This window comes from Lipotes vexillifer, unplaced genomic scaffold (assembly GCF_000442215.2).
Source record: "Lipotes vexillifer unplaced genomic scaffold, Lipotes_vexillifer_v1.1 scaffold418, whole genome shotgun sequence".
NCBI classification, from domain to species: domain Eukaryota; kingdom Metazoa; phylum Chordata; class Mammalia; order Artiodactyla; family Lipotidae; genus Lipotes; species Lipotes vexillifer.
In genome coordinates, this window is record NW_006798629.1 from 4,178,543 (window position 1) to 4,191,042 (window position 12,500).

Below are 12,500 nucleotides of genomic sequence, written 5' to 3' on the forward strand. Positions count from 1 at the left end.
AAAAAAAAAAAAAAAAAAAAAAAAAAAGCCTCTGTTACAGGCAGTGGTGAGACCAGGAGGACAAAAGACCTTGTGGGACAACCATTTGAAGGGAATTTGAATAATTCAGATTAATATCAAGGTCAGTGTCTATGACCATTCTAGGAAAACCTGCACCATGGGTTAATTAAAAAATCTAAATGTAGCAACATCTCCCAGCCATGACTCACTTTTAATAATTTTCAGGTAAAAGATGAATAGAGTAGTAAATCAATTGTCATTCAAATAACACAATTCATCAAGATTAACAAACAAATAGAATAACTTGATGTTCACCCATTTCTAAGAGAAATGCCCATAATTTATAGAGACATCACGGTACATAGTTTATAATTCAATTACCATCTGCAGATAGAAATTGGAGTTTGGATGCTTCACCCAGGCACTAGTGTCTTAGGGTCAATAAAGGGAGGTCTTATCATTTCAGATGAATTGAGAGTCCTGCTGCACGTTGAATGATTTCACAAGATCTACGTGCTGCATCTCTAGTCCAGGGGGTTGGCAGTTTAAGTTGGATACTGAATCCCTAGAATTTTAACAAACCAGGCCAAACCAAGAAAGGGAGACTCTGAGACAGAGTGAAGAGCCCCTTTGGTGAGTCTGTAGAATTTCAAAGGCACTGCTGATTAACACTGCACCTATGAAAGTAGCAAAACACTGCATTTCCAAGGACTAGAACAGCTAATGAAGATCACTTCCTTTCACCTTGTAGCAAAACAGGGAGCCAGTTGTTCATATGTTTCTGGATAAATATGAAAAAGGATATTTTAAAGATCGGGCAAAAACATGTAGTTTAATATTTTTAAGAAACTAGTGTTGCGACGGTAGATTATCATGGCCTTCTGTTTTGCAATAGCTTTCCTGTCTTCCTAGATCAGCATGCGTGGTCCCCTAGAAAAATACTGTGAGCTACATACATCATTGTAAGTTTTCCAGGAGCCACATTTATGAAAGTCAAACCAAATACATGAAAATAATTGAAATAATATTATTTCATCCAGCATATCCAAAATATTGGATACATCCAAAATGTAATCAATATAAAACACTCCTAATGTGATATTTCATATTTTTTACTAAGTCTTTGAAACCTGGTTTGTAGTTTATACTTAGAACACATTACACATGGGCCACATTTCAAGGGCTCAATAGCCAAAGTGGCTAGCGGCTACCATATTGGACTACATTGTCGCAGACGCCCTGTGATCAATGGGGAATGTTGACAAAGAAGACCTGAGTTCCCCCAGATGTGACCAGAGCTCTCCTCCCCTGCAACCAGCTCAAAACTGCTTCACAGACTGAGTTCAGTACCGTCAGCAAATTTCCCTGAATGGAGACGCTTACGCTCACTGATTTAAACACGTGATATGTGTGGAGACCCTGATTATTTCTACCCACAGAATAGGAATAACTCTTAGCTGTTAATGACAGCTAAGTATCAAACAGCAAATACTCAGCATGACACCCTGAGCTGAGCACATGTCCCTTCTCTCTTCTTTTTTTTAAGGAAATTGAAATCTTTAAAAGCTTTCTTGAAATTGCATTCTTTTTATTCTTAGATTTGATAAATAACATATATATTGGGAGGTGGGAAGCAGGGGAGGAAAGATTCATATTTTTACAGTTGACATGTTCCTGGTAAAAAGGGCCAGGGAAAAATAGTTGGAGTGGAGAAGAAAGAGAAGAATCTTCCTGCTGCCCCAGCTTCCCTAACTGGCTACAGCCTCCTGCTGCATGGATATTCTGGCCAAAGGGACAGGGAGCATCTCAGGTCATAAACTGCCAGATAAGAGGAAGACACTGACAAACGTTATTGAAATCTGCATTGAAAAATGTAAAATAAAAATACAGAGTAGCATGTTCAAGGGGCTGCTTTCTTGTGCTTTGGGGAAGGGAAGGCTGCTTTCCTGAGTCAGCAATCAACTGGGCTTTAAAGGTATTGATCCCTAGAATCACTCCCATCAGTGTTTTCATAGCAAATCAGTGACTTGCCAGGTTTTCTGGGGATTTTAGGAGGGTCAGTGAATCCTCATCTTCCACCACAAAGGAACAAAAGGGGCAGGCCATTTGGGCTAGCTTGTCTGGTGCTGAACCATACTGATGGATAATCTCACAAAACATCCCTAGAGGAAGTCAAGTGCATGGGTGTGTCTATTCAACACAAGCCAAAATGGACCCGGTTGAAAATGCTTTGCCACCTGAATGAGCTGCAGGGCTGCAGGGCTGCCAAATTGGCTCAAGAAGACACAGCCAGGACCAGTGGGCAGAAGCTCCTGGAAGTAATTTCCAATTCACTATTTGGAAAGGCCTTCTAAAAAACGAGTGATTCTGGGAGGAGAGAGCTTCAAATCACTGGGCTCATCCAGGGATCAGTGGTCATTTCTCAGGCAAGCTGCATGGGGACATCCCAAACTCTGCAAGGTCCCTTCACTCCATCAATATTCATGAAAATATCCACATGCCCAGCACTGGGGTCACAGAAATGAAAAAGGCATGGTCTTAGCTCTTCAGTAACTCTGAGGTTCATAATTCTATCCCTGGTTCGTGTCTAAAAGCACAGAGTTAAGTCTCAACTTGGGTGGATTAGAAGGAGTATGGTCCATTCTGGACTCTGCATTCATATAAGCAGCCTACCACACTAAGGCAGAGAAATTCAGTCAAACCACTGGCAATGGTGCACACCTCAGCTCATGGCAGCCTGACTGCCCAGAATCTTTCCTTCCTTCCCCTCAGTTTATCTATTATCTTTCAAGTGCCAGGCAGGGCCCCACCTCCCCCAGAGTCTCTTTTTTGATGTCCTACATAAACTAGGCTTTCTGGAAATCCCATCAGGCAACAGTCAACACCATCATGCTCTAATCATTTAGGCATTTTTGTTTTCTCAATAAGACAATAAAGTTCTCAAAGTTCAGGGGCAAACATAGTCTGCATTTTCTGTATGTATCTTTAACTTATGACAGTTCTAGGTTTCTGTATGAATGGTGAAAAAATATTTATTGAATGAATTGAAAATTCAAGAGTATTAAGGATATTGGCAAATCAAGAATATTAAAAATAAATGACATCAAACAAGAAAATCAATGAGAAAATTACTTCCTGGTACTTAGGAAACTTGAGTTCATATGGGTAAGCACAGGAAAAGACAGAAATGCAGAGATCCATGTTAGACGAATTCAAATATTCACTGAACTGCTAAATTAATTAATATTTGAGACTCAATTCACAGATAAATTAATTAACATTAGGATGTCTATACATACCTGGTTTGGGCTTGCATATGCTCAATACAAAAGGCTTTATTGTGTGATTTGATTTTTTTAAAAATCATGGCCCTATCGTGTTCTCTTTCCTTAACAGAGTTTTCCCTGCGTGCAAAGGTCTACCAAACATTTTCCCTCTGGAAAAGGTTTACCTGAACCCCCGTCAAAGCTGAGCGTCACCTTCAACTAGTATATTCCAATCTTCCCCCCCTTTCTACAAATTTAACTTATGGTATAATTTCCATTAAACAAGAAAACTCATAAAAAATATTATGTTTCACTTTATGTGTGCAGGAAAGATACTAAGAGTCCATTGTTACTGCATTCTAGCTCCTAGAGAAATATGATATGATTCATCTAGAGATGTTTTAAAAGAATTAAAGATTTTTAAACATTCTTATTATTTAAAAATATAATGATTGGCTTCAAGTTATTTGTTTGTGCTGGCAAAAGAGATAAAGAAATGCAGTCAACTAAAATTTCCAAGCCTAAGTATAGTCAGTAATTCTGCCTTACCTTGGTTCAGAGCACATTTCAAGTAACATAGTGAATATGTTCTTCCTTATTTGTATCTTTTTACCTTCCAGAGTTATTCATGTCAATGATAGAGAACAAATATGGAAAAGAAACCTGTTGAGTAGATCATGAATACTCAGGTATAACAGCCTTCCTATTACAGCTGAGAGGAAGATGGAGGGACGACCGTGCTCACAGCCAGACACCCGCACTCCCCAACCCCGCTCCAGGAGGAAGCAATGTAAACAATAGATCCAGCCTTGCCAGCTTGGAACATTAAGGTTATGCTTATTTACTATTCACATTACAAGGCTTCTGGGTCTCAGGGTGCCTATCATGAGAATATTTCTTCCACATCCAGGCTACTCCACCCTGGATCTCTCTGAGCCCTCCAGGAATATTTACACAGCCCAGTGGTCTATGTCCTGATCACTATCTTTGACTAGAAGACGAAGCTAAAATCCTTCCAAAGTCACCCCCAAGGAGTCTGATCCCATTTAGCTCTTGCTCTGTGTCACAACCGGTGACTATCTTGCCCCCGAGGTAGACAATCTGCAGTGACTCAGTAAAGCCCCACCTCTGACATCTGGAGGCCCACAGCCACAGAAGAAAAGGGACTTAGTGACCTGGCATCTTCATTTCCATCACCAGCCTAGCATCACTTACCCCAGGTCCAAGGAATGAGGAAAATCTCTGTCCCATGAAGTTACATCTTTCTATCACAGCTTCCTGCCACCCAGCACTTAGGCTCCTTTGTTAAAGCCTTAGTCACACACCTCTTTCTGTTCACACACACACACACACACACACACACACACATGCATGTGCATACACATACACACCGATACCTCTTTCTGTTTATACACACACATGAACATGGCATGTCCCCTTTGGCTGAGGCATCATCAACTTTGTCATATTTATTGAATGAAGGGGTACTCTGTCAAAGACTTCATTGCCAACAATTCATTTAATCTTCATAGCAACATTTGAGGTGGATTCTACTATTCACCCCATTTCATAGACAACAAAACTGAGGCACACAAAGGAGAAGCAACTTTCCCCATGTCCTGCAGCCAGGAAGTACAGAACAGGATCTGAACCTAGTCTGATCCTAGAAGCCACACTCTGTTCTGTGCTTGGTACAACCCACCACCTCCCACCCCAACCAGAGAGAGGGAGAAGCCACCAGAAAGCCCACGGAGACCTAGTGACCTGCTCCAGGTCAAGGAGAGGTAGTAAGAAGTCAGTTTCTGCGGTGCTCAGGTGAATCACTTCTGTAACAGGCAACACATGGTGAGTTGGTCTGGGTTTTTGTCAGAGGTCTGGCAGAGAATACTCAGAGGATTCTGTATCTCCAGAATCTCTCTGGTTGAGCTCCACTGAGCTTGGTGTTCCAAGTCACATAGAGATCTTTTTCATCTATTCTCCACATTAGCCATCAGCCCTGCTTCTTTCCTAAACCTTAAATTCCCTTTATTATGGAGCCGGCTCCTCTGGGTTTATCTTCCTGGGAAAGAGCCCGCTCTCATTTTCGCCTGATGTCCCAAAGTCTTCTGTGTCTAGTGTTTACTTATCAGATAGAAGGATTGTTGAAACCATTCTAGATGAACGGCTGGGAGCCTGGAGTGAGTCGGAGACCATATTGCATAGAACAGCAAATCACTCCTCCAATATCTACCGGATACAGAGAGTATATTTTTGGGCTGAGGCTTATGTATTTTCTGTGCCATCTTGTAATTAAATTGGAAAGTAATTATCCAGTTCCAAAGTGTGGATGGACTAAAAATTATTGTAATACTCCCCCTTAAGACAAAGGGCATGAGAACTACCCTGATTCCATTTCTTTTTAACACGTCCCAACACCCTCACCCTGCCCCCGCCCCCGCCAAAGAGGACAGGGTTTGCCATTGTGTAAGAAACCCTCTGATTCAGCTTGAAACTCAGTGAATCCAAAGTTTAATTCTATGTGACATTTCTGGTGGTGCGTTATATTTCTGCAAAAATAAAATCTCTTTGATTAAAATTTCACACCTAGCTGAGGACCATGAAACACTGATTACCTGGTCCAGTCCTAGCCCAGCATTGCCAAAAGGTTTACAAACCTCAGCACAACTTGAGGGGAACTTGGCCTAGGCTTCAAGTTAGTGGAATCTGTCAAAGCCCAAGGCATTTGCCAGGTGGCCTGCGTCAGCAGCTCTAAATTAGGCACATACTCTTTAAACCAGCTGTGAAAATGACTGGCCAACAGAGCCAGAGCCCAAAGGAAACCTGAGAAGGATGGCTGTGACTGAGGCCAAGGGCATACCAGAAGTTCAGCATTCCTCTCCTCTGTCATCCTCCATGGGTTCCAGGGCAGAAAGCATAGTTTATTCTTTGAAAGCAGATGCTCAAGTTCCAGTGACACTGAAAGAAATAAAAAGAATTACAAACGCCCAGATTTGCAAACATTAGTGTTATGAAATCGAGGCAGGGGCACTCTTCAAGCTAATGATATTAGTGTTTGTAAAGCCTTGGGCTTAAACATCTCTAGTGCCATAACTAGCTACTGTTTTAAAAAGGACATTACGTTTACATTTGCATCTTTGAGATCAAGATTTTATGCCAGCAGTTCAGCCCTCTGGACAGCAAAAAATTATAAGAAATGTCATCTGGGTTATCCAAGTTGTCCCTGAATCCAGTGTTTGGTCTTTGATAACAGTTGGTGGCTCAGGCCCTGTGTGACCTCACCCTCTAAAGGGTAGGGGATGGATGTGTGTCTTCAGTATCATCCGTAAATTTAAACCCTTCTCAAAGTCGCTCATGTTCTCAACTTGTATAACATACCATATGCTATCTGCATGCTATATAAAATCGTATTTTCTCATGGGTATTCTTTTTTTTTTTTTTGCGGTATGCAGGCCTCTCACTGCTGTGGCCTCTCCCGTTGCAGAGCACAGGCTCCGGACGTGCAGGCTCAGTGGCCATGGCTCACGGGCCCAGCTGCTCCACGGCATGTGGGATCTTCCCAGACTGGGGCACGAACTCATGTCCCCTGCATCGGCAGGCGGACTCTCAACCATTGCGCCACCAGGGAAGCCCCTCTCATGGGTATTCTTGAACACTTGCTAGTTTCAAGGAGGTTCATTAGTTCTCTGATTACTAAAGCTGGTGAACGAGTCCTATGATCACCTCTTTTGATGAGATAGATTTTAATCACACTCAGTCTCAAACTCTGGTGGCGATGTGGAAGATGCATTGACACATGTCCAGACTGAAAGCAGGAATCCAGTGAGAATAGCCCAGAAACAGTCTAGGAAGGTATTGGGGGGAGGTGAAACTAAGGGGAGGAGCCCAAGGTTGGGAGAAGGAGGGTTGGGTGCAAGCTATGTCACAGCCCTAAAATCATCGCAATTCATCTTCTAAACTTAAACTGGAGTCAAAGCCTTCTGAGACCCTTTAGAACTATTGAGAGACCCTTAACAGAAATAATGAGTGTTGAGAAAGAAGTCAGAAGAGGAAGCCATGGGTGGAATCTGGGGCAGAAAGCCTGCTAGGGAACAATCTAGAATTTGGCAGAGTCATTTGAAAGGTTGGGGTAGGAGGGCACCGCAAATGGAAGGGGTTCATTTAAAAATATTTCAAAGATTTTGATCTGAATGAGGATCTAACAAAAAAGGGGCATATGAAATCTAGACAAAAAGACATGAATTGGTGGGGAGGGTGGAGTGTCGAGGCTGGACCAATTTTGGAAAATAAGCATTGGATGCTACAGCCAGGCATTAACAGAGTCCCTGAGAATTAGGGACACATAGACCACCTGACAGATGCATGGAGGTGTGACCCACACGAGTCCCAGAAAGGAACAGAAGAAGCAAAAAAAAGCCACTGATGACTTTAAAATTAGAAAAACTAAATTTGGGCTTATTATGCCCAAGAGGAATATAGCCTGATGTACAATTTATGCAAATTGATAAAGCTGATTACACAAATTAGCCAAGGCTTTGGCTTGTTTTTTCTCTGGTCAATAAATCCCCCCTCCTTTTTTTCCCCCCCCGAAATTCAGTCTATCACTATTGGCGCTTACAATAAACCCTCTTGCTAGTTGTGGCCGATTACTTGAAAACACTAAGTGGTTTCTTATTCAGGCTCTAGGCCTGAACTTGTAGGATGCTGAAGGAACAGGACAGATTAGAGTAGTTGGTTCTCCTAGGAGAGTGACAGAGTTCATATGACACAAGCAAAACCATCCCTAAGGAAATGCTCCATTCCAGTAACCCTCACCTAAACCCCACCCAATTTTCACTGAACAGAATGAGACACATTCTCTGTGAGACATTATCAATAGTGCATCTCAACCAATCCTCAGGGCCACCCTGGGGAGCGGAATCTCTGTTCATCGTTGCAATGTGAGAAACTGAGTTTCAGTGATCAGTAAGCTTCCCACGGTCACAGAGTTAGTGGGCAGGCCTCAAATTCGAGTCTCTGCTCTTTTATCAGATAAGGTGTATCACTTAGAATCAGTCCCCTGGGCTGAGAAGTAGGACCCACAAAGCTGTGTTCTCTGGTTTGAGTGTTCATCCTTGTGCTCAAGGTTTTTGGGAGTAAAATCACACTGTAGATGGGCAGGAAGTGTCCCTGCGAGGCTCCTGGCAAGGGTCATGTGGTGTGGTGGGTGCAGTAGGGAGCACAGGGTTCAGGGTTTCTGCCACTTGCTAGCTGTGTTGACCTAGTAACCTAACATTACTCTCTCTAAACCTTGATTTTCTCATTCATGCAATGAGGATACCAGATTACAGTACCTTTCTTATGAATTGCTGTAAAGATCAAATGAAAAAAAATCAAAGCAAATAAAACCGAGTGCCTGGCCCAAAGAAATGTGCTGATAAACCATCAGCTATTAGAACATTCTTAGTGACAGACAGAGCCCATTATTATTCAACAAAACACTGTAGCACTGACAAAGCAGCAGCTACCGTTCATGTATTGCTCACTGAATCCTGGTAACCAGTCAGTGATGTAAGCTTTACCACCAGCTCCATTCTCCAGAAGGGAAAACAGAGGTCCGGGACCACAGAACCAGAGAAGAGCCAGTGGATTCCCACTGACTCGGGTCACAGCAGGGCTGCTGTGCTCCAGCCCTCTGCTCCCCCACACAGTCTCCCTCTTCCCTGCTTGGTTTAGTTTCCACATGACCTTAAGCAGTTACTGGAAGCCAATGTATCCTCCATAATAGTACAGACAAATACAAATAAAATAGAAGCCACATTGCCAATGATCATGGTTCTAACAACAGAAACACACACGCTAAGAGCTTTCAAGAGATAAACATCCCCAAATAAACAGCCCTGATCTCCCAGTGGCTCATTTAATTCAACTTTCTTCTCTTATATTTAGAGGGTTCTCTTTAAGGAGGCATCCCATTTCCCATGAAAGAAAAAGAATAAAGTAACAAGGAAAGGAAACTTCGTCCCCTCAAAAAGCTCTGTTTTGTTCCTTCCCCTTGGACCTGCCCATGTGCTATTATGGGCTTTGATGGCTTAATAGGACCACGGCACAGGCAGAGGACAGCCGAAGGACAAAGGAGCTGTCTGTCAATGTGTAGTGAGTAGTATTGCCACCAAGGTACACATTTAATTTCTCCAGTTTGGTGACATGCGACTGATGATGAGGTCACCAGGGCAAAGGAGAAAGTCCAGGGGAAAAACTAAAAACCCTGTATTTTAACAAGAGATTTAAATAAAAAATGAGCTTCCTCATTAGTGGATTTTTCTACACTAAGCATTCTCAAGCTATTTATTACATCATTTTTAAAAGTTCACCTAGTACACAGAGATCACTTACTGCATCTCACTGTCACTGTTCTCAGCAGTGGCAATTTGTCTAAAAAAAAAAACTGGCAACATTTGGGAGATATTTTTAAATGATAGGAAACAGGAGGAAATATAATACTGCCTGTATGAATACAAAGAGAAATCATTGGAAATTGCTGTCCTAAGAGAGATAAAGGTCTCAAAGAGTGAGAAAATCAAAAGCCTTGATATGAATTTATCTCCATGTAAAGAGAGAAGAGCAGAAATAAGAGAAATGAAAAATAAGCTACTCTGGTATAAAATTATAACTTTGGAGAGAAAGTGAGATAGGAATTGGATGTGAATATTATCAGGACAATGGTTTTTGCTTCCTTTTAAGGATGGTGTGGGAATAATATGGAACCCGAAGACTGTGTTTAGAGTAACTTTGAGATCTCAAAGAATTCACCGGGAAGGCAACCCACAGTCTGAGGAGTCTTAGGTCCTAGATTTCTAAGAAAGAAAATTAATAGAAAAATCCATCAGCTATTCACAGGGACACTTACTTTTGTGTGGGTAGATGTAGGAGAGCACGTAAATTCCAGTTATTACCAAGAAAACAGATCCACAAAGGTGAAAATTCTTTCCCTTGTCTTCTTGCTAAAAGTTTCCTAGTCTTTCTTCACATACAAACTAATAGGTCAAATTTTAAATCCTATGCTAAATTAGGAGTTTGGGATTAACATATATACCCTACACTATTATATATAAAATAGGTAAACAACAAAGACCTACTGTATAACACAGGGAACTCTACTCAATATCTCGTGATAACCTGTAATGGAAAAGAATCTGAAAAAGAATACATATATATATATATATACATATATACACACACATAGTGATTGAAGTATAGTTAACTTACAATGTTGTGTTAGTTTCTGGTGTACAGCAAAGTGATTCAGATATACATATATCTGAATATATATATCTGAATCACTTTGCTGTACACCAGAAACTAACACAACATTGTAAGTTAACTATATTTCAATTGAACTAATTAATTAATTAAAATAAAATAAAATCTTATGAAAGAGTTTGTCCCACCAAGCTTTAAGAGAAAGATGTTAGGCAAAGTAGGTCTGAAGTTTATCTCAAGATTTCTACTGAATTTTCCAAGGTGGACCCCCTGAAACAAACTGCCAGAGTCTGTATGAATTTTCTTTCCCCATTCTTTCCACTGCTGGGCACCTACACCATTCTTAATAAAGTTGACAATGACCTCCATGAATCTGATGGGCCATTTCCTTCCTCATGCTCCCAGAGCCCCCAGTGATAGTCAATGTGGACCATGGGAGCACTCACTTCCTCTGGATTCTGTGACGCCACGCTCTCCTGACTTTCCTCCTAGCTATCTAGACCCTCATTAGTAGCCTCTAATCTGCTATTCAATTTTGAATTTCAGAGTTTCTCAAGGTTTATTCCTGGAGCTTCTTACCTTCTTACTGTCAAGTCTCTTCCTGGGGGAATCTATTGATAACCATGGCTTCAATTACTCTCTATGTACCTATGACTCCCGAACTTACAGCTCTAGCCCACATGTCCTCCAGTCTTCCCTGAGCTGTCTCAAAGTCTCTAACACTAAGCATAGACAAAGCCAAACTCACAGTCTGTGTCCTCATTCTGGACCTCCTCCCATGTTTCTAATCTCAGCCATGACATCTCTGTCTAGATAGCTACAGAGGACATAAACACACCTCTTCCTTATTACTCATCAATTATATTTTCTAAATATGAATGGGCCTTTCTCTTCTCTACCTCCACTGCTACAACCCTAGTCTAAGCTTCTTCCACATCTCACTGCAATATCTTCCTAATTGATCACCCCATGTCGCTCCTTGCTCTCCTCTCATCCATTCTCCCCTAACAACCAGGGTTATTCTATGAAAATGGAAGCATCATCTTGTTTGCTCTCTTCCTTAAAGTTCTTTAAACATTCTGATCTGTCAACACCTGGTATACTTGCCTCCTTCAGTTCCTCCAAAGGGCTGTGTTGCTGCTTTGCCTCAGGGTCTTTGCACATGCTGGGGCCTTTTCTCCTACTCACCTTTCTGAGCTCAATGCCACATTATATGCTCAATGAAGGACCCCTCAGCCTAAGTCAAGTCTTCCTTTTTGGTGATTATTTAGCCTCTGAATTTTTCCTTCATAACACTTGTTGTGTGTGTGTGTATGTGTATTCAGTAAATAAATGCTCATTCTAGTGGATATTGACTATGACCCAGAGTCTCTGACCAGACACCCTGAAGAGTAAGAGACATTACAGGGCAACTCTGATGACTGCTGTGGTAGATTGAGTTCATGGGCAGCCCAATAAATGACTTTCTTGTAGTCACACCCTTCACAATGTGACTTTGCAACTCTTCCCATGAAGAATTAGAGTTGATTTCCCCATCTCTTGAATCTGGACTGGCCTTGAGATTGGTTTGGCCAGTAGAGTAGTGGAGAAAGAGCTGGTGTGCCAATTCCAGGCATAGACCTAGAGAGTCTTTGCATGCTTTCGCTCATCATTCTGGACCTCTGCTCCTGCCATGTGAACAAGCCTGGAGTAGCCTATAAGAGGGTGAGATATCCTGTGAAGCAGAGCTGAGCCTTTCTAGTTGAGGCCTTCTTAGTCTACAACACCCCAAACCAAACCACCATCTGAACACAGGCTTATGTGCAAGCCCATATGGGCTCAGCCAAGCCTGGCCCTGATCAACAGAACCATCCAACTAAACCCTAGATTCATGAAAAACAATAAAGGGCTGTCGTTTAAAGCCACTGAGTTTGGGGATGGTTTGTTACACAGAAATAACTAACAAATCCATCTACCTATTAAAGATTTCTCTATAACACATACTTTATCCAATGT